Source organism: Etheostoma spectabile, unplaced genomic scaffold (genome assembly GCF_008692095.1).
Source record: "Etheostoma spectabile isolate EspeVRDwgs_2016 unplaced genomic scaffold, UIUC_Espe_1.0 scaffold00569425, whole genome shotgun sequence".
Lineage (NCBI taxonomy): Eukaryota > Metazoa > Chordata > Actinopteri > Perciformes > Percidae > Etheostoma > Etheostoma spectabile.
The window spans coordinates 49,205-75,129 of NW_022605121.1; the positions used below are offsets into that span (position 1 = coordinate 49,205).

The following is a 25,925-nucleotide window of genomic DNA, read 5'->3' on the forward strand; positions in this document are numbered from 1 at the left end:
AGCTTTGAGGTGGAAGCTAAATCTAACCACTGTAAGGTAGCGAACATAAACTTTAGCTGTCTCCATGAAGCTCTCAGCTAAGCTCCTATAACTCGCAACGCAGTTAGGAAACAAGAATGAGCTAGTTAACTAATGAAAACAAGCATTTGAATCGGTGGATGTCAGTTTTAAAGTCAGGTTGAAACTGTTTCCCATAATTTTTACGATTTCCAGCCACTCCCCCCGTACTAATGTTACTCTGTACGGAGCATTAGCTCACACCCGCTAACTTATTGTTCATCAGAAGGGAGAGATTAGGTAATGTTAGCCAACCTAAAAATCCCATTTAATTAGTAATTTCAGCATTTCAATGTTCTTGTTTTTTTTTTTTACTATTCAAATTATATTTGACTTTTGGAATTCGTTCCAGCAGCCTTATGATGAAGATCCAACATATCCTGGTTTTGCCCCTTCATAATAAAACATTTAAATACCATGGGACTTTATTGTAAGGAATCGTATAGTAAATTAAAACTGTTTCTCAGCCTCTGCTTTGACCTTTTAGTGTGTGCTAGTGTGTGCTAGCGCTGTGTAATTCTGTCAATGCGAGACAACACAAATATCCTACATATTCTTGAATTTAGGGATGTTTTATGAAACTTAAAATAGCGTTATTGTATACTGCCAGCTGTAAGCTATTAGGCAACAGGACTGCAGAGAGCTCCGACAGCCAGCATCAGGCATCACAGAAACAAAACACCCGAAACACAATTCACTGTCAGTGGTTTCTTGGACATTAGGTTATTAAAATACTTTGAATGAGTATATAGTTGAGTAGGCAGTCTTTAATGAGGCCCAGGATACAGTGGGGCTCGAATGTTTTGGCACCTCAGGTACAAATTTGTATTATGTATGTGCATAAAGAAGCCAAGAAAAGATGGAAAAATTTCCAAAGACATCAAATGACAAATTAGACATTTGTATAATATGTCACAAAAAGTACATTTTATTTCCATCATTTACACTTAAAATAACAGAAAACTAAAAACCGTCGTATGCAAAAGTTTGGGCACCCTGCAGAGTTTATGCACCGCCCCCTTTGGATGCTGAGACCTGACAGTGTCATGGATTGTTCTCAATCATTGTCTGGAAAGACCAGGTGATGTCAATCTTAAGGTTTTGAATGCCCAGACTCATCTGACCTTTCCCCAACAATCAGCACCATGGGTTCTTCTAAGCAGTTGTCTAGAACAGGGGTTCTCAACCTTTTGCAAGCTGGGCCGCCCCAAAGCTGGTTCATTGCAGTTGGGGCCCTAGTGCCCTACGCCCCACACACCACGAACGATAGATAGATAGATAGATAGATAGATAGATAGATAGATAGATAGATAGGCAGGCTATTATTTTTAGGCCCACATTATTATTATTAATATTATTATCATCATCAGTAGCGGTAGGTATGCCTATTATCATTACTAGGCTATTTTTTATAATTGGCAGTAGTACCAGACTTCTAATGTAAGCTTGAAGATATTATTATTAGTAGTATTATTATTAGTATTATTATGAGTAGTATTAGGCCTATCATCATTACTAGGCTATTGCTATATATTTATATGAGGTTACATGCTTTATTGTTTTTATTATTGTTTTTATTATTATTATTATCATCATCATCATCATCATCATCATCATCATCATCAGTAGGCTTATTATCATTACTAGGCCATGCTATAATTGGGAATTGGCACCAGACCTCTGATATTAATTTATGCTTTATTATTGTTATTATCACTAGGTCTAATAGTAGGCATCATCTGCATTTTTTAAAGAAGCTTGCAGGTTGGTGATATAAATGTGAGACCTGAGCCTGCTTTGCCTTGCAAAGATCCTCAATTCTTGGCTCAATGTTTGATAAACATAGCCTCAAATCATCCTCGATTTGTGCACAATTACGGTATTTAGTTTTGAGTGCAGTCATTTTTGAGAATCCTGCCTCACACAAATATGTTGACGCGAAAGGAATATGAAGGTAAATTTGGTGCAAAAGTGAGAGCGCGTAGATGCGATGTGAGCACTTGTAAAATATGACTTGAGAGCTTGTGAAAAAAATCTGTACCCGTGTTTTTTTTCACTTGAGTCACTTTTCCAGTACAACCAGAACTCAGTGATTCCAACCTCTGGAATCTGTCACTGCAGCTTCTCATGTTATATTATATTATATGCAGTGTGCTCTCTCCATCACACAGCGGCGAGTCTGCGCTCTCCAGTTTTGCAACACTTCTTGCGATACATTTGGTGCAAAACTAATTTGTACCTGTGGACTTAGTCTGTGGAGCTCTGAGCCAACAGGACGTTAGCTAGCTAGCTTTGGCTAACTTGCATCCAGCCCGCTTTTTTTAAATACTGTAAATACCTTTTAATCATCTCAACACTTCAGTCCGACTGAAACACTGGCGGTGAGCTCCAGGGTCCTGCAGCCGCAGACGGACCGCAGTCAGTGGGGCTCGGCCAGCGTGGAAACACCGCTAGAAAGATCCGCTGCCGAGCTCGACGTGATCTGATCTCCAGCGGGACACGGAGACCTCCAGACCCGGTAGCAGCGGACCAGCCCCCCCGGAGCCCACCGCCAGTGTTGGTGGAATAGCAAGCTAGCGTTAGCTGACTAACCAACAAGCACACTTACAAATAAGTTACAAATAAATACAATTTAATTTAAAAGTCAGGCGTTATACACACTGGCGGTCCGTCCGCGGCTGCAGGACCTGGAGCTCACCAGCAGTGTTTCAGTTTGACTGTTAAAAGTGTTAGGATAACTAAAATGTATTTATTCATTAGCGGGGTTAGTTCGCTAAATGCAATTCCACCAACACTGGCGGTGGGCTCCAGGGAGGCAGTGCCGCTGCTACCGGGTCTGGAGCTCTCCGTGTCCCGCTGGAGATCAGATCAGGTGGAGGTCGGCAGCGGAGCTTTCTAGCGATGTTTCCATGCTGGCCGAGCCCCACTGACGGCGGTCCGTCTGCGGCTGCAGGACCTGGTGCTCACCGCCAGTGTTTCAGCTGGACTGTTAAAAAGTGTTGAGATAATTAAAAGGTATTGTATTTAGAAGCGTGCTAGCTGCTAGTTAGCTAACGCTAGCTTTCATGCTACATAAATAAGCCGGACAGAGTTGTCCCTCATCAGGTGATAGAAACCCTGCTGTCCCCGGCCGTCCTGTTGGCTCAGAGCTCCACAGACTAAGTCCACAGGTACAAATTAGTTTTGCACCAAATGTATCGCAAGAAGTGTTGCAAAACTGGAGAGCGCAGACTCGCCGCTGTGTGATGGAGAGAGCACACTGCAGCGACAGATTCCAGAGGTTGTAATCACTGAGTTGTGGTTGTACTGGAAAAGTGACTCAAGTGAAAAAAAACACGGGTACAGATTTTTTTCACAAGCTCTCAAGTCATATTTTACAAGTGCTCACATCGCATCTACGCGCTCTCACTTTTGCACCAAATTTACCTTCATAAGAGGGGCTCACGGCAGCTCCCGTGGTTGAGCACAGTTTTTTTCCCCTCCCATCCTGTAGTCTACTCGCGCCCCCCCGGGACAGAGTCCGCGCCCCCCCGGGGGGGCGTGCCCCACCGGTTGAGAACCACTGGTCTAGAAAACTGAAACTGAAAATAGTTGATGCTCACAAAGCAGGAGAAGGCTAAAGGAAGATAGCAAAGCGTTTTCAGATGCCAATATCCTCTGTTTGGAATGTAATTAAGAAATGGCAGTCATCAGGAACAGTGGAAGTTAAAGCAAGATCTGGAAGACCAAGACAAATATCAGACAGGATTGTAAGAAAAGCAAAATCAAAACCCACGTTTGACTGCACAATCCATCCAGAAAGACCTGGCAGACACTGGAGTTTTGGTACACCATTCCACTATAAAGAGATGCTTGTACAAATATGGTCTTCATGGAGGAGTCATCCGAAGAAAACCTCTTTTACGTCCTCACCACAAAAATCAGCGTTTCAAGTTTGCAAATGAACATATAGACAAGCCTGATGCATTGTGGAAACAAATTCTGTAGATCGATGAGGTTAAAATAGAACTTTTTGGCCGGAATCAACAATGAGGTACATTTGGAGAAGAAAGGGCACAGAATTTAATGAAAACAACCTCTGTCCAACTGTTAAGCATGGGGGTGGATCAATCATGCTTTGGGGTTGTATTGCAGCCAGTGGCACAGGGAACATTTCATGAGTAGAAGGAAAATGGATTCAATGAAATTACAGCAAATTTTGGATGCTAACTTGATGCCATCTGTGAAAAAGCTGAAGTTAAAGAGAGGATGGCTTCTACAAATTGATAATGATCCTAAACACGCCTCAAAATCCACGGTGAATTACATCAAGAGACGTAAACTGAAGGTTTTGCCATGGCCTTCACAATCTCCTAACCTCAACATAATTGGAAAATCTATGGATAGACCTTAAAAGAGCAGTGTGTGACAGACAGCCCAGAAATCTCAAAGAACTGGAAGACGTTTGGAAGGAAGAATGGGCAAAGATACCTCAAACAAGAATTGAAAGACTCTTGGCTGGCTACAAGAAGTGTTTCCAAGCTGTGATACTTGTCAAAGGGGCAGTACAAGGTAATTATTCTCCAGGGTGCCCAAACTTTTGCATCTTTTCTTGGCTTCTTTATGCACATTAATACACATTTTTACCTGGGGTGCCCCAACTTTCAAACCCCACTGTATAGCCTAACAGTACCATTTCCCTTTTGTAATCTTTCACTAGGATGTAGACAGAGGCTGCATCCGAACTGACCATTTAACTGGGTCATGTTTTGCAATATCAGGGCCTGGCATCTGAATCACATCTTAAGAGCTGTAACAGCTCTACAATCTTTCAAAATGCTGCATCTTTTTAGCTTGAAGCCTGTGGTTGACAACTTCTGACACTCTAAAGTGAACGACTTTAAACATGTATTAACATTTGTTTTTTTCCTGCCAAAACGAAAAACATTTTATTTGCGTACATTGTAAGGAAGCTCGTTTACAATCCCTTGTAATGTCCAAATACGTAAGAGTGATGATTACAAGCACTCCATCACAGTTGAGGTTGAGAAGTATTCATGAGGACAATTAAGTGAGCCTCCATTTTTGTTTAGATTATGGTACATTTTACTACTACATATATCATAATTCTCTGGATTACATTATGCTATTTCCTGATTTAAGACAACCGGCAATAGCTTCTCTTTGACGAAGATGTTTCAACTTGTTTGTGTTTTGGAAATAATAAATAAGTCATCATTATTCTGTGAGCATTCAGCACGTTATTTGTATTTGTATATATTGTACATTGCCCTTAACCATCTTTGTCACCAATGTAAAACTCATAGTTTAGACAATATAAGTGACATTGTAGGTGACCTTGTATTGATTATACAGTCCCTCAAGGATTTCGCAGACTTTTTGTGAAGATTGATGTGGCCTAAAATGCCTGATGTTGCGGGAGCTGTAAGTAATTGCAAAAAAACTTTGTTGCAATAAAGTTGCAGGAGACAGAAGTTGCAAGCAAAGTTGTGATTTTTTTTTGTATAGTTTCTTAAAAATAAAAAGGAAACTTGTTTTGGTGAGAATAAAAACACTGTAGGCTGAGTTTTCCTAGTAACAGTACCTTAAAGGCTGAGGATGCAGCAAATGTTGGTATAATATGAAAGGGCTGGTAGATTTAAGATAAAAAAATAATTATTTATTTAATGAATCAAATCTGAACATGTCTGTCAGTGGCTTGTTGAGTTTTACATTGTTAGTTTATTTTCTATCCTGGGGTGGGCTGGGACACATTCATACGGTTTGATAAAGGACTTATTGGAATTTAACTTATCATTGCACTTACAATAATGAGCGTAGCTGTCATCAAATTAGGTCATCCTGTACGTCTTATCTTCTTATCTCCGTTTTTTCTGCATCCACCGTGTGTGTGTGTGTGTGTGTGTGTGTGTGTGTTGTGGGGGAAACTCAGCAGCCCTGTCCACTGCAGAGCTGACAGGACTGAAACAGCAGCCACTTTCAGCGACATCAGGGTGAATAAATTGCTACAGCGTACATTGATGTTAAAATGTATATAAGTTGGCACAGTCTCGGTTCTGGAACCATACTCCTGGATAGGGGTTGGACTCTTTTCTACTCCGGAGATGCCCCTGGTGTGAGGATACTCACAAGCCCCTGGCTGAGCGCCGCTACGTTGGAGTTTACTCTAGTGGACGAGGGTCGCCTCCTTACATCTGCTGGTGGTGGGGGGGAAAACTCTGACTGTTGTTTGTGCATTTGCACCAAACAAGAGTTCGGAGTATTCGGCCTTCTTGGAAACCTTGAATGGAGTCCTATATAGGGCTTCAGTGGGGGATTTCAATGTACATGTGGGCAATAATGGAGATACTTGGAGGGGCATGATTGGGAGGAACGGCATCCCTGATCTAGTGGTTGTCTGTTGTTGGACTTCTGTGCTAGTCATGGATTGTCTATCACAAACACCATGTTCAAACATAGGGATGCTCATAAGTATACTTGTTACCAGAGCACCCTAGGCCGAAGGTCAATGATAGAGTTTATAATTGTTTCATCTGATCTGAGGCTGTATGTTTTGGACATTCGGGTAAAAAGAGGGACAGAGCTATCAACTGGGGTCAGGGGATGGGGAAGACTCTGGACAGACCTGGTAAGCCCAAACGGCTAGTGCCGGTAAATTGGGAACGCCTGAAGGAGGCCTCTGTCCGATGGACTTTCAACTCACACTTCCGGCGGAGTTTTTTGTGCATCCCTGTGGAGGCTTGAGACATTGAACCTGAGTGGGCAACATTCAAAGTTTCCATTGCTGAAGCTGCGGTTGGGAGCTGTGGTCTTAGGTGCCTCAAGGGGCAGTAACCCCAAACACCCTGGTGGACACCGGTGGTCAGGGAAGCCGTCCAACTTAAGGAGTCTTCCCGGGATATCTTATCCCAGAGGGCTCCAGAACCTCTGCCGTGAAAGAGGCAAAGCAGCGGTGTGGGAGAAGTTTGGAGAAGACATGGAGAAGGACTTTCGATTGGCACCAAGGTGCTTCTAGAAAACCATTTGCCACCCAAGAGGGGAAGTAGGGAACCATCCAAGCTGTGAACAGTAAGGATGGACGTTGTTGTCCTCAACTGAGGAGGTAAGAGGGTGGTGGAAGGAGCACATTGAGGGACTCCTTAATCCAGCTAATACGCCATCTATGGTAGAGACAGAGCTGGAGGATGATAGGGGATTGTCATCAGTTTCCCTTGTGTAAGTCACTGAGATAATTAAACACTCCACAGTGGCAAAGCCCCAGACACTGTTGGAGGTGCTGCGGGAGTATGGGTTGAGGGTGTCCCTGCTCAGGGCCATCCAATCTCTGTATGACCTGCATCCACCAGGGCTGCGCTTTGTCACCAATCCTGTTTGTAGTATTTATGGGCAGGATATCGAGGCATAGTCGGGGTGGGGAGGGGTTGCAGTTTGGTGGGCTGGGGATCTCATAGCTGCTTTTTGCGGATGATGTGGTCCTCATGGCATCATTGGCCTGTGACCTTCAGCACTCACTGGATCAATTCACAGCCAAGTGTGAATCGGCTGGGATGAGGATCAGCACCTTGAAATCTGAGGCCATGGTTCTCGGCAGGAAACCGTTAGAGTGCCTACTTCGGATAGGGAATGAGTCCTTACCCCAAGTGAAGGAGTTTAAATACCTTGGGGTCTTGTTTGCAAGTGAGGGGACAATGTAGCGGGAGATTGGTCGGAGAATCGGCACAGCAGGTGTGGTATTACATTGAATTTAATGTTTTGATGAAAAGAGAGCTGAGCCAGAAGGCAAAGCTCTTAATCTACCGGTCAGTTTTCGTTCCTACCCTCACCCATTGTTATGAAGGCATGACCAAAAGAACGAGATCCAGGGTACAAGCGGCCAAAATGGGTTTTCTGAGGAGGGTAGCTGGCGAGTAAGGATTCCTCCTGGGGGCATCTTTACCAGAGGCCCTCCTCCCTCCAGGCACATCCAGGTGGAAGGAGGCCTCGGGGAAGACCCAGGAATAGGTGGAGGGATTATGTCTCCAAACTGGCCTGGGAATGCCTCGAGATCCCCCAGTCAGAGCTGTTTGGCTGTCGGAAAAGGGAAGTTCGGGGTCCCCTCCCTGGGGCTGCTGCCCCCGCGACCCCAAACCGGATAAGCGGATGAAAATGGATGGATGGAGAGATGGATGGATGGATGTATGGATGCTTTGAGGTTGATAGTATGTTTTCTGGACAGGGAATACTAATGAAATCTAGAAGTTCAGAGAGGGCCACACCAGTATGTGTGTGTGTCTCATAACAAATAAGTATAAGTAGAATACTCTTTCTACTTATATTTATTTCTACTTTCATTCATTACGAACTTCTCCCAAATGTGATTCTTCATTTGCTGATTTATCGGTACTGTCCTCAAGGGAATATTGTTCTCCACTCCCAAGAATGGATGCAAAGTTAGTAAAAGACTGCGATTGTTCAAACACAACCATACTGACACTGTTATCAGAAACAAAGTTATTTGATAAATCTGCTGGACTCAAATTTGGTAGATAGACAGACAGACAGACAGATTAAAATTTTACGCAACCAGTAGCAAGACAACCATAACACAACCAACACATACACACATATATCACACATTCATAAGAATAAAAATCACTCACAGAAATGCAATGACCATGATAAGGTAAGGCTATGGTAGACAGTGTGCAATGGTGAGTGCAAAAGTGAACAGTGCAAGGATTGAACAGTGTAGTAGATCATAATTAAATATTAACTATGACTATTAAATATTAACATAACCTAGAAACTGACTGATTGAATAAGCATATAAACAATATATTATAGGGAATAAGTTATAAGATGTAAGATGTAGATGTAGGTCGCTGTAGTGAAGAGCACCCTCTGTGGAATCTTCATCCTCAAACAAGAGTGCTGATTTAGGATATATAGATTCACCACAATCTGTACATATGTTCTGTAATAGGGAAAAACAAAAAGAGTACATTGTGATCAGATTGTGGAATGGAAAGTTACATAAGAGACAAAAATAATAGTAAATAATATCAAAAGGACCTGTAAAGACCAAACTGGCTTCACTCCTGGGTGACAATCGTTTTTTTAATGTACGGGGGGGGGGGTATTTAATGTATTATTGTCCACTAAATCAACAGTGCAACCTGAAGTTATTATAATGCCAAAAAAGCGTTCCATAGGATTGAGTAGAGCTAGGTTTTAGCCAGAACTTTCTTAAATTAAATGAAGAAAAAAGTGAGGTGGTTGTTTTTGGAGCAAAAGAGGAATGATTAAAAGTCAGCGCTCAGCTTCAAATGACAATGTTAAAAACAACAGACAAAGCCAGAAATCTTGATGTAGTCATGGACTCAGACCTGATCAGCCACATTAAGATAATTAGAAAGTCAGCCTTTTATCACCTTATGTCTTATGTCTCAGCAGGATTTGGACTTTTATCTTTAGTAGACTTGACTACTGTAACAGTGTCTTTACAGGTCTCCCTAAAAAAAAAAATTAATCAGACAGCTGCAGCTGATTCAGAACATTGCTGCTCGAGTCCTCACTAACACCAAGAAAGTAGATCACATCACTCCAGTTCTGAAGTCTGTACACTGGCTTCCTGTGCCTCAAATAATTGATTTCAAAATACTTTTACTAGTTTGTAAATCACAAAACGGTTTAGGGCCAAAATACATTTCTAATCTGCTACTACACTATGAACCACCCAAAGCTCTCAGGTCGTCTGGGACACGTCTGTTTTCTGTCCCCAGAATCAGAACTAAACCGGGAGAAGCAGCGTTTAGTTTTCATGCTCCACATATCTGTAACAAACTCCCAGAAAACTGCAGGTCCGCTCCAACTCTCAGTTCTTTGAAATCAAGGTTGAAGACCTTTCTTTTTGATGTTGTCTTTCTTTAAATTAAGTGTTTACTTCTTAGACTGAAGTTGCATTGTTGAGACTGTATGACAATCAACAAGGGTAAAACAAAATTAAATGAATTGATTATACAGTGATATACTCCTAAACAATTAAGCAACGAAAATTATCAGCAATTATTGTTGGCTGAAACAAATATTAAAGTGAACTGAGTAACTTGGTAAATTTTGGGTTGTTGTTTTTTTTAGCTTAGGGTTGTAGCCATGCTGGGGGTATTTCTGAACAGGAAACAAACCTATTTCTGAGAATTTCTCCAACGTGGGTGTGACATAGATTTTATGGTCAAATCTACAAGAAACAGTTGGAACTGTTGAGGATTTTACAAAGTTTGTTGTGATTAAACTAAGCCTTATAATGACAACTATATTGTAGTGTAAAGAAAAGTACTTCCACTCTTGGTTATGTATAACCAGAGTAAAAAGTCCTATGATCCTGCGGGGAGCATGGTGGGTGAGACAGTGTGGAGGAGAGAGAGTGAACAAGTGTGTGTGTGTGTGTGTGTGTGTGTGTGTGGGGGGGGGGGGGTATCTACAATTAAGGAGGCTTCATATTCCAACACCCAAACTGGAAATGATTAATAGAGCCTTCCCTTTTAAAACAGTATTTAATAAAAGGAGAATTTATGAGGAAACCAACAACCAAGGTTTATAGAAGTGGCCAAGTTGATTAAGGATCTACGGCTTGAAATAAGTGAGGAATTTTGGTTGAAGAAACACCAATGCGTTTTGAGTAGTCGTTAAGACTAGAAAAGCGCTATATAAATACAGCACATTTACATTTACAAATACCAATCTGTGGAAGGAGTTTTACTGGTATTAGCAAAAAAAAAACACAATTAAATTAAATTAAATATTTATTTGAAATTCAAACAAAATGTTAAATATATGAAGACAACTCTGACTACCTTACCTGACTAATTAAAGAAAGTGAGCCTTGTTGCCAGATGGCAATTAAATATTTAATTGTATGGTGAGACTTGTATGTTGAGTAACACTGAGCACTGTGTTATGGTTTGGGGTTGTTTTCCCGTTTGGCCTTCCCTGTGTTTTTGTCCCAGTTTTCTCCGTTGTCTGGTGTTGTAGGTTCTGTCTTATGGTTCCCTGTGTCTGTGTTTTCTGCTTCCTGTTTTTGTTAGTCAGCTTCCTGTCTTGTCTTGTCTTGTCTAACTTCACTTTGTTTGTCTGATTGTCCTGCCCCGCCCTGATATGGTTCACCTGATGTGTCACCTGTTGCCCATTACCTCTTGTATTTAACCTCTGTGTTCCCATTGTCTAGTGCTGCATCATTAGTTTTGTCCTCGAGCCAGTGTGCTACATGTTTCTACAAGTTTTCCTGTTTCTCCGTTTTGTTCTCTGTGAGTACTCCCCTGGACTTTCCCCTTGTGATTGCCTTACCCTGCTCTGCCTTTGGTTTTGGAGTTTTTTGTGTTTTTTGGATTACCTATGTTCTGACTTTGCCCGCCTTTGTGTTTTCTTGGACTGCAATAAAGACTTTTTGTTGAAGTGCCACTCGCCTGCTTCGACTCTGCTTTTGGGTCCTCCTCCTGTCACATCCCCTTAACACACTGGCTAGTAAGTTACTTGGTTTCTCTGTAAATATTTTGAAACAATTAATAATGCATACAGTCTTTTCAAAGTTATTGTTCCTAAATGAATATGGAAGAGATTTTAATGATTCCATTTTAGGCCGTAGAATTATGGCACCAATCTGAAATAAATTACGTCAATACAGTGTTTGAAAAGCTTTGAAACAGTGGTCGCATCAATGCCAAAATAATGAGCAAAAAAATCAAAAGACTAATTCGTTCTGATCTTAATTAAAGCCAGCATGTACTGCTGAAATAATGTTAGGGTGGACAATAGATGTGAGATAGGGAGCTAAGAAATGAAACACTGTCATTAATAGTGAATATGTTTGTAAACTAGTGAAGATATTAACATTTTTATCATTGTTTTGTAGACTCATCTCATTCAGTGCAGTTCTGGTGGAGTTGCTGGATTGTCATTTTCATTAGAAACACGTAGAATATTTTAATTTGGTTTTTCTGTTCTTCCTTCACCTGGTCTGCAGTAGGACGCTTGCTGTTGTCTTGATGACAGTCTGTTAGACCCATTACTGTTGCAGCTGATGGCTTTGCTGCTTTCTATATTTGTTGAAGTTTGTGCTTCTGTTTAATACATCTAACCTCATTCTTCTTTTGTACTGTATTCTGTATTGATTTGTATTAATTTTCCTTTAGATCGACTTTTCTATGTAATTAAATCTGAGTCAGCAAACGTACTGTATCTCAAGCATTTATTCTTCCCTCCTCTTTTGCATCTTTTGTTGGGGATGTAAACCCCTGGACTGTAATATTTCAGATGTTCGAGCAAGATTTCTTCTCAAAACGTTTTGCACATTCCAAACATAACTAATACCATCTGTGTTCTCTGAGGTTTGGAGGAGTTGTGATATTTTGTGAAAAATAAAGTTATAATTGGTTAATAGAAGAATAAAGTCACTATATTCCAGAAAATAATCTACCTGCACCATAGCCTGCTGTGCAATACATGATTGCTCTGCTGATGCGGTAAATCTCAGACCTTCTGACTGACATAGAGACCTGTTTGGGTCTCTGGTCTCTGAATGAGCGAAGGTTTTAGGGATGTTTAGGGACGTGGCTGTACGCTGCTCTACATTGGATGTGGAAAACCAAAACTGTGGCAGATATTAATGAAGCTTAAACGCGACACATCTGACACAGAATGTCTAAGGCAGAGCGCATCCATAAACCTGAAGCTGCACAGCTTTTTACAGCGAGAGTGGAAACTAAGAATCAACTTCATTTGCCAAGTATGAGGACTCATACAAGGAATTTTGCTTTGTATGATATTGCTCACAATGTTCTTACTACAAATGACAAAACATTAGGTAACTTGCGTAACCTTGGTTCTCAGAGTAGCATGAGTGAGATGTCTCCCAATGGGATACGCCTCCCTGCGTATTCCTCAGAATTATTTATCTCATTATGCCAATCCTGATTGGCTGGTGATCGAGTGTCCATGTCACGTGGATCCATCCCCCTTTAAATAGCTTACGCTACGACGCGGACACCATTCAAAATAAGCACCTCTTCTCCCTTCGCCCCAGCGAGAAGGGTTGTCTGGTGAGACATCTCACTTATGCTACTCTGAGAACCGGGGTTACGCAAGTAACATAAAGTTCTCATTCATAGCATTCGTTTTGATGTCTCACTATGGGATATGGAGACTCCCGTATTGCCAGACAAGCTTATCTCAGGAACCACCGGCACTCAGGTAGCAATGCTCTGCTCCAGCAATGGCCCCGTGCTCAGCACTGCATGTGCCACGCTCGGTGCAGAGACGTCAAGTCTGTAAAACCGAACAAAAGTGAGAGGTGATTACCACCATGCCCCTGCACAAATGTCTTGGATTGAAACGCCTCTAAATAAGGCCCAGGAGGCAGCAAGGCCCCGAGTTGAGTGAGCATGCAGGCTCTGCGGGGCCAGAAAACCCTGACACGTGTTGGCCAGAGCAATGGATTCCACAACCCATTGAGAGAGCCGTTGCTTTGTCACAGGCTTCCCTCTCTGGGGGCTAGCCCAGGACACAAATAGCAGGTCACTCCGTCCTCCGTAGTCCTGTCCATGTAAATGTGCAGAACATGAACTGGACACAGCGCATGCAATTGCCATTCCTCTGAGGAAGAAAAAGGCAGGGAAGACAGCGCCAAAAGGTTAATGGGAAAGCATGAGCCAACCACCTTGGGCACAAAGTCAGGATTAGGTTTCAATAACACCCTGACACGCCCCGGGGCAAACTGAGTGCATGATGGATGCCCAACACGTTTTGCAGACGCCAAGGCCAGCAGCAGCACTGTCTTCAAAGACAGATGCTTCAGGTCGACCTCCTTTTTACCAGCTGGTTTGGGAATTTGACAGTAAAATCTAAAACCCAGATTTTTAATCTGGTTAAAACGGCAGGTAAAATTATGGGAACACCTGCACCTCTCAACCCGCAGGAGCTTTCTGATCAGGCAACAATCAGGCAGGCTAAGACCATTCTGTCTGATAACTGTCATGTTTTGTTTTCACAGTTGTTGAACTCAGGAAAGAGGTACAGGGTTCCTTTGTGTAAATATGACCGGTATAAGCACTCATTTGTCCCTATTCCAGTAAAGCTCATTAATGAGCAGAGATGAAAGTATGACTATGAATATTTTTAAGGTATATCTGTGACTGTGATGGATGAATGAAATTGGTTTTGTTTTGAAGTATGGCTTTTATCTTATTTAGTATGGGAAATCATAAATCTACTATTTGCACAGGCCCTTGAGTAGCCCATATGTTAACTGTATATTTGTTTTTTAATTGTTTTTTAACCCTGTGCTTTCGTTGTGTCTGTAAATCTTGCAGCTAAGTTGCTCAGTGTCCAATGCAAATTTCTCCTTAGGGAGACCAATAAAAGTACTTTGACTTTGACTCCTCCAGTGGTTCAAAAGGAGGGCTAGCAAGCCCATCTAACACCACTGCCAGGTCCAATGGGGGAGCCAACAGCTTAGAAAATGGGAGCAGCCAACGTGCTCCTTTCATAAAACGGCAAACCAAAGGGTGTTGGCTAGCTGTTTTATCCTCAAACCCCACATGACAAGCTGCAATGGCAGCCAGGTACACTTTTATGGTGGAGAAGGCTTTATGTTTGTCAATCAAGTCCTGCAAGAATGACAAAATTGCACCAACAGGGCACTGAAAAGAGACAAGTCCCTTCCTGAGACATCACTCCTCAAACACCCTCCACTTACAGTCATACAGGGATCTGGTGGAAAAAGCCCTGGCACTCTGAATAGTGTAAATCACATTCTGTGGGAGCCCAACTGCCTTTAAATTGCACCACTCACGGGCCAAGCCCATAGCACCAGTCGCTCTGGGTGCAGGTGAAAGATTGTCTCCCCCGCCTGGGACAGCATGTCCCTGCGTAGTGGAAGTTGCCACGGCTGTCCGCAAAGGAGTAGATATATCTCCACCAGCCAGTGCATCGCCGGCCAGTGTGGAGCTAATAAAATCATCCTGCTCTAGTGCTCTCTCACCCTGGACAAAGTGGGGGGCATCAGAGCCAGAGGAGGGAATGCGTACAGGAGAACCAACGGCCATGCGTGCGCGAGCGCGTTCACACCAAAAGTCGCGCCTGGATCGTGTATTGAGAAAAACAGCGGACATTGCGCATTATCTTTCGATGCAAACAGGTCCACTTCGGCCCGGCCATAGCGTGACCACACCTGCCTCACAATGGCTGGATGCAGAGCCCAGTTGCCGTACAGTGGCGTGCCCCTGGACAGCAAATCTGCGACTTGGTTCAGAGCCACGGGGACATCTGTCGCTTTCAGAGACAGGAGGTGCCTGCTGCTCCACAGTATCAATCTGCGTGCCAGCGTGTGTAACTGACGGAACGGTTTAAGCCGGATGCCTCCAGCGGCGCAGCGCCATTCCGCATTCCACGGTAACTGTTACCCTCTGTCCGCCATGACGCACAGGATCCAGCCTGAGGGAGGCCACCCAACGCTGGAAATCCCTCATAAACAGGCGGCCTAGTAGTCAGAATAGCCGCTGCCATCAGTCCTAGTAACCTCAGACCGCACCAAAGAGCCAGCTGATCAACCTCCCGTCTGTAGGCTGACTCATCACCATCCCGGATGAGACCGATGATCGTTGTGTCGTCAGCAAAATTCATGAGTTTAACAGCTGGGATTATTGTGGAGTATTTGAAGCAAGAGGGAATTTCGGAAAGCTCCAGTGATCTGTGGAAGATCTGAGTGAAGATGGGGGCCAGCTGGTCTGCACAGATTTTCAGGCAGGGTGGTGTCACACCATCTGGGCCAGGAGCCTTTCTGGTCTTCTGCCTCTGGAAGAGCTGGCGCACATCCACTTCACAGATTGTGAGTGCAGGTGAGGGGTCAAAGGGGGGGAAGTGACAGCGTACGGGTAGGGGAAGGTGACTGACTAAAGTGTGAGTTGGTGAGTTTGTGTGGGGAGGGGAATGTGACTGTGGGCGTTCAGAACCAGCAGTATACAGAGGGTATGTCTCCTGTAGTTTGTGAGTGTCTGCAGGCCTCCACACTGACTGAGGGTTGCTGTTTGTAAAGCGGTTTTCCAGCTTATCTTAGCTGCTTCGATCTCTTTGGTCAGTGTTCCTGGCCTGGTTATACAGGACTCTGTCCCTACTTCTGAAGACCTCCTTTTTGGACTGACGAAGTGATGCACAGTTTCATATTTGTCAGTCAACTTTTCAAAATCCATTCGGGGTACACGCAAAACATTCAAGGCAAAATATTTTGTGCTGAAGGAGATGGAACTGAGCTCCGGCAGAGACCTGTGCACCTGAGGAGGCGGAGCTGCGCTCTGGTGCGCTGCCCAATGTAACCTCTGTATACACACATCATATATCTGTTCAACGTCCATGTTATGGCTAAAAACAAAGATGAACAAGATAACGTTAAACATTATATGTAGCCTACTGTAAGTTCTTTATTTATTAAGTGTATTTGCAGATACCCCCAATTAAAAAAAATAAGATTTGAGTCAAAGGCACCAAGATCTCACTGTGTAGGCTGCTCTGTTATTTATCTAGATGGCAAATGAAGACCAGCCACTGACTTATTCATTTCATAATGGGTAAATGTCACTCAAGCACCGACATATTTGTTTTAACGTTAGGAGAATACCCTTTTAGTTGATTCGTTTGTATTTTTGGAGTGAATTGACGTTCATTTTGGATAACAAGTGGATGCAACTAAAGCTAGTATGCTCCCCAGCTATATAAGCTGTTATTTCTATGACTTTGATCATATTGTGATTATACCTTCGTCAAGGTTCTAAGGCGTAAGACAGTTGATGATTGTTGTTGATTTTGGTTAATTATGCCAAATTGATATTTTATTGATTGTTGTTCAGATGGCTTAGCTAGGTAGATAATGCTAGCGGCATCTGACTGTTGTTGCCATGGAGACATTCCGAGTGTTCATTCAGCAGTTTAAAACATAGACAGTTAAAGAAAGGTTTAATACTGTTTTAAAAGCATGATATTATTAGCCACGCATTATGAGCAACACATAAGTACCAGAAAGTAAACAAAAGAACACTACCAAAATGTGAATCTAAAAAGTCAGACAACGATGTACATAGTTCAAACGTCTTTAGATAGTGAAGGTGTGTGTTTCACACGTTTGTAAGGCGACACACTTAGTTTAGACGTCTTTAGTAGGTGTAAATTTGTATGGCATTTCTAACATATGCCGTTGTCACATTGCCGTCGGAAAATGTTTCTAACATGCCCTCGCAGCAGCCTTGTTGCTGGTCTCTTGTCTGCAAACCCTATTAAATCACTTCAAAAATCCACACAGTTTGGCAGCAACGGGGAGGGTAGCCTTCTCCTGCTCCTTCTCCAGGGTATCCTTGGCAGAACCCACTCGCCATAGGCCTACTTACGAACGTGTGATACACACGCCTTCAGTATCTAAAGACGTCTAAACTATGTACGTCGTTGTCATTGTGATTTTTCCCCTAACTTAGAGTACAGTACAGATATTCTCATTGTTAGAGTCACCTTTTGTTAGTGTTCTTTTGCTTACTTTCTGGTGCTTATGTGTTACTAATGTGTGGCTAATAATTTATCATGCTTACAAAGAAGTATTAAAATGATTAATGATCACTCAGAATGTTTGGAATGTCTCCATGGCAACAAGAGACAGATGCCAGCATTAACTACCTCAGCTCAGAGCCATATCACTCTGCCTCTGTTCAGCTGTCCGAACAACAATCCTAAATATAATAGCAAACAACAATCATCAACTGTCTTTGGACCTTAACAAAGGTATAGTCACCAGATATATGATAAAAATCATAAAAATAACAGCTTATATAGCTGGGGAGCTTCTTAGCCTGTGACTAAGGTAACGTTAAACATCAATGTTTGACTACTATGTATACAGTAAGTTGTATATAGTATAAGTGTATACATCATATGCATATACACATACATAAGGTTACATGTAAACAGATCTATAAAGCTTATTTAAACAGTAAGGCAATTAGTGCAAATGATCCAGCAGATGGCGCCAATGTTCAATCAATGTTAGAGTTACAATGCATTCTTCTAACCGTGTAGGTCACATAAACTGATGATGTACTACAATTTAATTATCAAATTGTTTTCATACTGTCAGTACTTAGTAACTTTTATCATGGATAAAGGGCCTGGAACATGTATATACTGAATGAATTGAAAGACATTTTAACCTAGCTATAACATAGGCCAAGGCCTACTGTATATAACTGACTAGAAATCACTCATTTTCTTTTTTTTTGGGGGGGGGGCACCCCTATGTGTGGCAGTGTACTTATCAACTGTGATGTACACTGATGATGGTGTAGTCTATCCACACGTTGGACACACAACAGTCTCCTTCGATAGGTTATCTGTGGCACAATCCACTCACCATATAGTAGATGTTGTTGTTGCTTGTGTTTATTAGGTTACAGCAGAAATCACATCACATGGCATATTATTCAAACATCATTAATACAAATAAGACAAAAAAGACCTGTAACATTTATACATCAATACTCATAACGTAGACCAGAGCACTCAGGCATATGGGGTGAGAGATAGGGTTCCAGACCAACTGAAAAAAATGTTTAAAAAAAATAAGATACCTTACCGTACAGGACCTTTTATTATTAATTTTTTATAGTTTGATGGCCTGTGGAACAAAGGATACCTTGGATCTGTTTGTTGTAAACAGAGGAGCACAGTATTGTCATCCGGAAGGCAGCAGTTCAAATAAGGAGGTAAGGGGGTGCTTTTGATTGTCCACAATACTGTTTGCCTTTCTTAGTGTTCTGTTTTTATATATACTTTCCATACTTGGTAATGGACTACCTGATAGTTTTCAGGAAATTATTATTTTTCTAATGAACTTTTTCTGTGCTTCAGTGGCGTTGCCAAACCAACAAATGATGCCAAAGGAGCGAACACTTTCAACAAAAGCACAACAACAAAACAGCAACAAATACCAGCGTGAAAACACTGCAGGGAAGCCACTGTCCAGCACCCAGTCAAAGACATGCTCCAGGAATGAAGGAAAAGAGTGGAGCGTGGCCCAAGAGAAGCGTCACACGGATATATGGATCACCACCGTGAGAGCCACTGACCAAGCGGATGTGAGAAGAACGGTTCAAATTAATTGTTCCTGCTATGAAGACGAGACGTGTGACGCAAGTATCTTACATTTACCAACAAAACGTACAGCGAAAGAATGTGCAAAACATTTTAGGCCTTTCTGCCAACCTGGACACATTTTAACATCAATTTACGCTTTAACGATTTTTCACTATAAAGCCGCTGTTTCAGTCCTGTCGGCTTTCAGCAGCGGGCGGGTGGCTGCTCTGTTCCGGTGGATACCGGAAAAACTGCAGTTGAGACATACAGGATAACCTAAATTGAGGACAACCACGCTAAAGTCCAATAAAACTGTATGAATGTGTGTCCCAGGCCAGGATAGGAAATTAACAATGTAAAGATTAACAAGTAGGGAGGCCCACCTTGATAATCCTGCCTAAGGGCCGGTGGTGGCTCGTTACACCACTGTGTGGCTTCATTTAGGTTAGCTAACATTAGACTTTGTAATCTACACAAAATCCATGCCAGGTAGAACTTGCTATTTTGTAATAACTAACAGTTGTGGCTAGAAAGGAGTACAGCTATGGCCGAAAAGTACGCAAAAAACCCCATGAATCTCGCAAAATAGTTCCTCTAGTGTATTTCAATCCAAACCTTGATCTTTTTCTTAAACTTAACCAGTCATTTGGTGCCTAACCTAAACTTAACTTTTGTCGCCGTAGATGTAGCCCTACTAGCCTCAACCATTAGAAACCGTTTTAGTATGTTTTGCTAGCTAACGTTATTTAAATAGGATATTTCTGTTACCGGATATGAAATGGTCACAGCATAACCAAAATCTATTGTTTGTGGGCTCCCATTGCTCAGTTTGGTTCTGATGGCTTCTAGCATGTTTTATGGCGGAAATCCTTTTGATTTTTCCCTCCCTTTGTCTTTTTCCTGTTGGTTCTGGCGTCCTGGCACACAGCAGCTATCCACCATGTTGAATCAAGGCATTTATGGAAAAAGGCAGTGCATTACAATAAAAGCAACTAGCTAGTAAGCTAACTAGTAACGACTCTGGCTCAGCTCCAATTCTGGCGCTCCACTAGGCTCTCCACTTTCCTACAAAAATGGCGGTGTTTTGATATTGACTGGTGCATGCTAGTATTGCGTGACGTCAACTGCCAGCCTAAAAAAACCAGGGATGCACAAATGACATAAATGTCCGGTGTGATGCAGACTTGGTTCACAACCATTCCACCCCGTTTTAAAACAATTTTTTAATTCTTTTTTTTTTCTAAAATGAGTGTTCATGATGAGTCCACCATTAGCCTGACAGAAGACACTAATGATCTTCAAAACACAGTGTAATTATTATTCTAATCTAGGGTGACCATATATTGATTTTCAAAATAGAGGAGACTCGGCCGGCCTTGAAACACAAAATCAGACAGGCTTCTCAGAGGTTGATGAACATGCTTTATTATGCCTCAATGGTAAAAAAATAACTTACGTAATAAAAGAAACAACCTGTAACAAAATAATAGCTCTCTTCAAATAAATAAATATGAAATAATGTTCTAAATATTACATATTCTGTGCCAGCTTCAACTAAATATCAATTAAAACCTTTTCCATTAAGCGTGTAGCTTAATGGTCCCATAAAAAACTGTGAACCCCCCCCCCCCCAGACAGTACATAAAAAGTGGATATGTCCAGGCAAAAGAGGACAATTGGTCACCCAATTCGAATCCCTAGTTTTATACTTTTCCTGTGTTTTGATGGCCATGATGACAGGTCTCAAAAAACTGAACCCTCCTAATATTCACCCCCTTTGTGCAATTTGCTGTGATATCCTTTGAGTTATTCTGTATTTGTCTTTGTGATTTTTTTTCTTTTCTGGATTGACTGGAGAGACCCGGATGATAATATGATGATGCTTGGGAAACAGCTAGTGAAGCTAGTAGTTTGGATGAGGACTAAATCCCATCTATTTGTATGAGGTTTGTCAGAAGTTAGTTTACTCACCTCTTTATAGTTTAACATTGTCCTGTGACTGCCAATATACGTGGGTAGGCTTAGACTAATGTCAAGCTAAACAGTGTGATTTCTTGTGGCTGGTGAATGACAGAAAAGTGGAAAAACTGATTCATTTATAAAATTAACTTTTTGCAGCTTACTGTTTTGTTATCATACAGATATGTTCCAATGGTCACCATGAGGTGCAACTCACAGCACACACTAAAATACGGTATGCAGGCAGGGGACCTTATGATGGCTAGAAACATACTCTTGTCTGGGAATAACTATTATAAAGTGTCCCACCAGTCCAACTACAAGAACATGGGCAAACATAAAAGTCAAACATAAATAATCTGTGTGTACAATCCTTACATCATGATGTTTTTTTAAGTACAAGTTTTTTATTTGCCATTTGATCTTGCTCTCCTTAGAACCTGTCATGCACTTTCAAGTATGTCATTACAATTCTTGTTAGAAGATAATTTTTGTGTGTGACTTTTACAGCAGGTGGAAGAATGGACAGTCCAGGACACTGTGCCAAGTACTGCACCTACACCACCATGGAGAATGATTCAAAGAAAGTCATATATGTTGTTACTATTGTTAAAAGGCAGACCCAGCAAAACTCATCATGGAATGTCATCATGGAAAGAGAGGCTCTGGTAAGCACCATGGACAAGCTTATAAATTTATAACTTATTTTTGTTTACAAGATCCTAGCGCTGGTAGATACAAGGACTCTGGAGTACTTCACTCATAGAATATGTGGCACTGAGCAAAGAATCTTGCCAAGAAAATCACTGCGGTGGGTTTTCCTATTTTTGAAATTTCAGTTGTACGGACATGTAAACATTATTCTCTATTATAATCTAAATCAATGATTTTACATACTTAGGCAGGACAGCTGTCAGGAAAAAAAGATCCTGCTGTAGTGGACAAAAGATATTGTTAACCACTTCTAGAACTGTGTTAACCAATTCTAGTATTGTTGTAAGATGGCAGAGACGGAAGGACATTTCCAGGTAAGTAATGCGTCTCAATTCGTATTATGTAATCTTGTTAAGGACTACTTAAATTATGTTTACGTTTAGTCCAATATTGTTAACTGTCTTGGGGTCTTGGATCGTAGGACGAGTAGCAGGACAACAGCGACAGCTGCAACCATGATTTTGGAGCCTCCCTGATCCAAGGAAACATGCTGGGGGAAAAAGAACATAAGGACTAAGGAATAACTCCCCAGAGCTATGTTAGTAACAATCATTTCTGGGACATGCATGCACACAAATGGAAAGATAAAGGAGAGAGGAGCTCAGAGTGTCAAAAGAAGTCCGGCAGTCTAAAACTATAACAGTATAATTAAGAGAGACAGGGTAAAGAGAGGAGCCTGGTCAGGCTGTACTGCCCTTCCTCTCTCCAGTTTTATTATATTATTGACCATATGGTAGGTAAATCTGACAAGAAACAGGTGGGCCGGGTTAGGCGGACGCTGCGACTCATCAATCCCTAACTATAAGCTTTATCAAAGAGGAGAGTTTTAAGTTTACCCTTAAATGTGGTGACGGTGTTTGCCTCCCAAACCCAGACCGGAAGCTGATCTCACACTGGAGGAGCCTGATAGCTGAAGGCTCCCATTCTACTTTTAGCACTAGAAACAGTTGTGCTCAACATGAGATGGGTGAAAGATGTGCACAGATATATGCCTTTCAGATAACTTCGGCAACCGCCTTAACCCTTGTGTTGTCTTCGGGTCAAATTTGACCCGTTTTCAGAGGTTTTTTTTATATCCAAAATAAAGGAAGTCGAAATACGGGTGAAAAATGTTGGAAAAAGCAGCAAAATTGAAGAAGAAAAAAAATCTAAAATACAAAAACTTCATAAAAAATACTAAAAAGCAACAAAAATGTTGAGATAAGGGAGAAAATGTTTTTCATTTTCAAAGGGAATACAACACAAGGGTTAAAGTGCCCTTATTATGAAAAAACACTTATGAACAGCTTAAACTGCCGTACACTACCCCCCCCCCCCCTTTTGAAAATACTGAGTCCCTTTAGTATAGGTAATATAGGGAAAATTGGTTAGAAATTAAGTAATTACAGTAAACTTAACACAAATTACTGAAAGAGCTTATGCCATAAGGGCATCAAAATACAAATCACAGTCTCAAGTGACATTTAACGTCAACTCATAACTTTTAGCTTACTGTAATTTATAACTAATGTCTGAACCTATCTGGTCTATTTACTTTGCGACCACTAGATGTTTTAACAGTTTTTTTCCGAAGAGTCTGTATCAACTCATCTTCTTCCTGACTGGCACCCCGGACCCTTCAACTGGGACAACTCATTCGGACCCTGGGGCTGGGACGCCTCACCCGGACCACTGGAAGGGGACGCCTCACCTGAATCACCTGACAGTGGCAGCATTGGCACCAGGGGAACATCCTCTTTATTTGGTTGTAGGTCTGAGTCTTGGCACTGCTGCAGCATTTTACTTCTTTGACGTGAAAACCAGACTGGTATTACTTCACTGTCATAAGGCTTGAGTCTGTCATGATGCATGACTGTGCTGCGTTTTGGACCTTGGAGCTCGTACAGCACCGGACCAAGGCGTGCTGCAACAATCAGGGGGCCCTTCCATAGTGCTTGGAGTTTTGGACTTAGTCCTTTCTTTTTTGTGTCATCTTTGACAAACACCAGGTCTACAACACTATAGGAATGTTTTCTTGCTCGAAGGTCATACACCTTTTTCTGTCGCTCTTGTGCAGCGCGGAGGAGCTCTCTTGCCATGCTGTGCACCTCTTTTAAGCCTTCTTCCAGATTGTAGAGGAAATCCGCAACTTCCAGCGGGTCGGCTTTGAGTTTTGCGGTACCAGACTGGATATCCTGTGGTTGATGGACCTCCCTGCCAAGCATAAGTCTGTTGGGTGTGAACCCTGTCACTGTGTGTCTTGAACTGTGGTAGGCTGCGGTGAGCATGGCAATCGCTCGTCCCAGTTCTTTTGGTCCTGGTTCACATAACATTGAAACATCTGCAGCAAGGTCCTATTAAACCGCTCTACCTGTCCATTAAAGGAGGGGTGGTAGGGGGTAGTCCTGGTCTTGGTAATCTGCAGAAGCTTGCACACATTTCGAAAAGGCGAACTCTCGAAATTACAACCTTGATCTGTGTGTAACTCGAGGGGGGCTCCAAACCTGGCAATGAAGTCATACACTAGCTTCCTTGCAGTTGTTTCGGCACCTTGGTCAGGGACAGGAAACGCTTTGACCCATCTGGTGAACTGATCAATAATGACAAGAATATACTTGTAACCAGAGCTGGACATAGGGAATGGCCCAAGGATATCAAAGTGCAAACGGTCCAGGGGTGCTCCAACTTGGTTACTCCGCAATTTTACTCTTTTTGTCGGTCCTGTGGTTTTGCATGCACTGCAGTGTGGGCACCTCTTGACAAAAAGGTGAACATCTCCGCCCATGCCATACCAGTGGCAGCTTTGACGCAGACGCTCAAGGGTTTTAGCTTCTCCCAGATGACCAGAGTATGGAGGGTTGTGACATGACTGTAGGACTTCCTTCCGTATGGACGCTGGAACTAATAGCAGTAAGGTTGGGTGCTGGTCTCCAATTCTCTCCAAGGAGTAATAGAGGACTCCTTGTCTCAGTGTGATTTGGGGCCAACAGAGCCAGAACTTCCTCACTGCAGGGCTCTCGAGCATCACTCCATCATTGGTGGGGAGTGTCCCTGTTTCCTTCCATGTGTGCAGGGTGACAAGGTCTGAATCTGATTTCTGGAATGATGCCAGTTGCTCAGGGCTAAGGGATTTAAGCCAATTGACTTCTGGGTTCTCTGGCAAGGGAGGAGATGACTGATCTTCCAGTGACGGAGTGCCATCGCTGTTTATGTCACTTTGGGGCTCAATGCACCTTACTGCCAGTGGCACAACGTCATCAACATCATCTTTAAACATGGCCCACTGCTGGTGAATTCTCTGGCAGTACTTGCACCCCTTGCATGGCAGATCTGACAGGTTTATCCCTGCCTGGTAACAGTCGCATTTGTCCACATTTTCTCCTGGCAGCCTTGACATGGCATCTGCATTAGCGTGCTGCTTACCGGCTCAATGCTCAATGTGGAAGTCATACTGGCTTAACTCTTCAAGACAGCGGGCAAGCTGTCCTTCAGGGCATTTGAACTGGAACAACCAGGTGAGACTGCCATTTATGGTCATGGGAATTTGTAAACTCTCACCTCTCTTTTTGGTGTAACCAATCGGCCGACCTTGTAGTTGGGGATCTGAGTTAGGGGCTCGATCTGTCTGCAGCAGGTGGTCTTTATGCCTGCTATTATGGTTACGTGCAGCCACTGGGCTGGATGACCTAACACAGTCCTTTCTGAAATGTCCGTTTTCTCCACATTTAAAAAATGGGTCAGCTGCTCTACAATTTGGACTTGGTGTTTGAGAGCGCCCTCGGTTATGTTGCACTTCATGATAATTTTGTTTTCTTTCTGGTGCGAAGCTTTGGGGTGCTTTAGGCTGTTGGGGTCCTGTGTTTGTAGGCTGGAGATTGCCAACCTGCAGCTGTAAGTTTCCGACTGTGTTAACAAGGGTCTTCACTTGATCCATTAGTGCTGCCAACTGGTCAGACGTAACATACTGGGGGGTCTGAACTCTGCGGGACATTGTAGCAGTATCTTCACACATGTCTCCTTCATTTACCCATGAGATGCGTCTTGCCCTGTTCTTTCTTTTATTGTCACGGCCCACA

The 25,925-nt window shown here is 42.5% G+C and overlaps 1 long non-coding RNA gene across 1 annotated transcript; it reads right to left on the minus strand.

The window, feature by feature from the left end:
• Positions 1-41: 41 nt before the first annotated feature.
• Positions 42-21,906, minus strand: LOC116684957 (uncharacterized). The gene is made up of 3 exons (XR_004330877.1): positions 21,896-21,906; positions 15,486-15,494; positions 42-129 (listed from the first exon to the last, which is right to left on the minus strand). It is a non-coding gene; the product is annotated as an uncharacterized LOC116684957 (long non-coding RNA).
• Between the last annotated feature and the right edge of the window lie 4,019 nt (positions 21,907-25,925).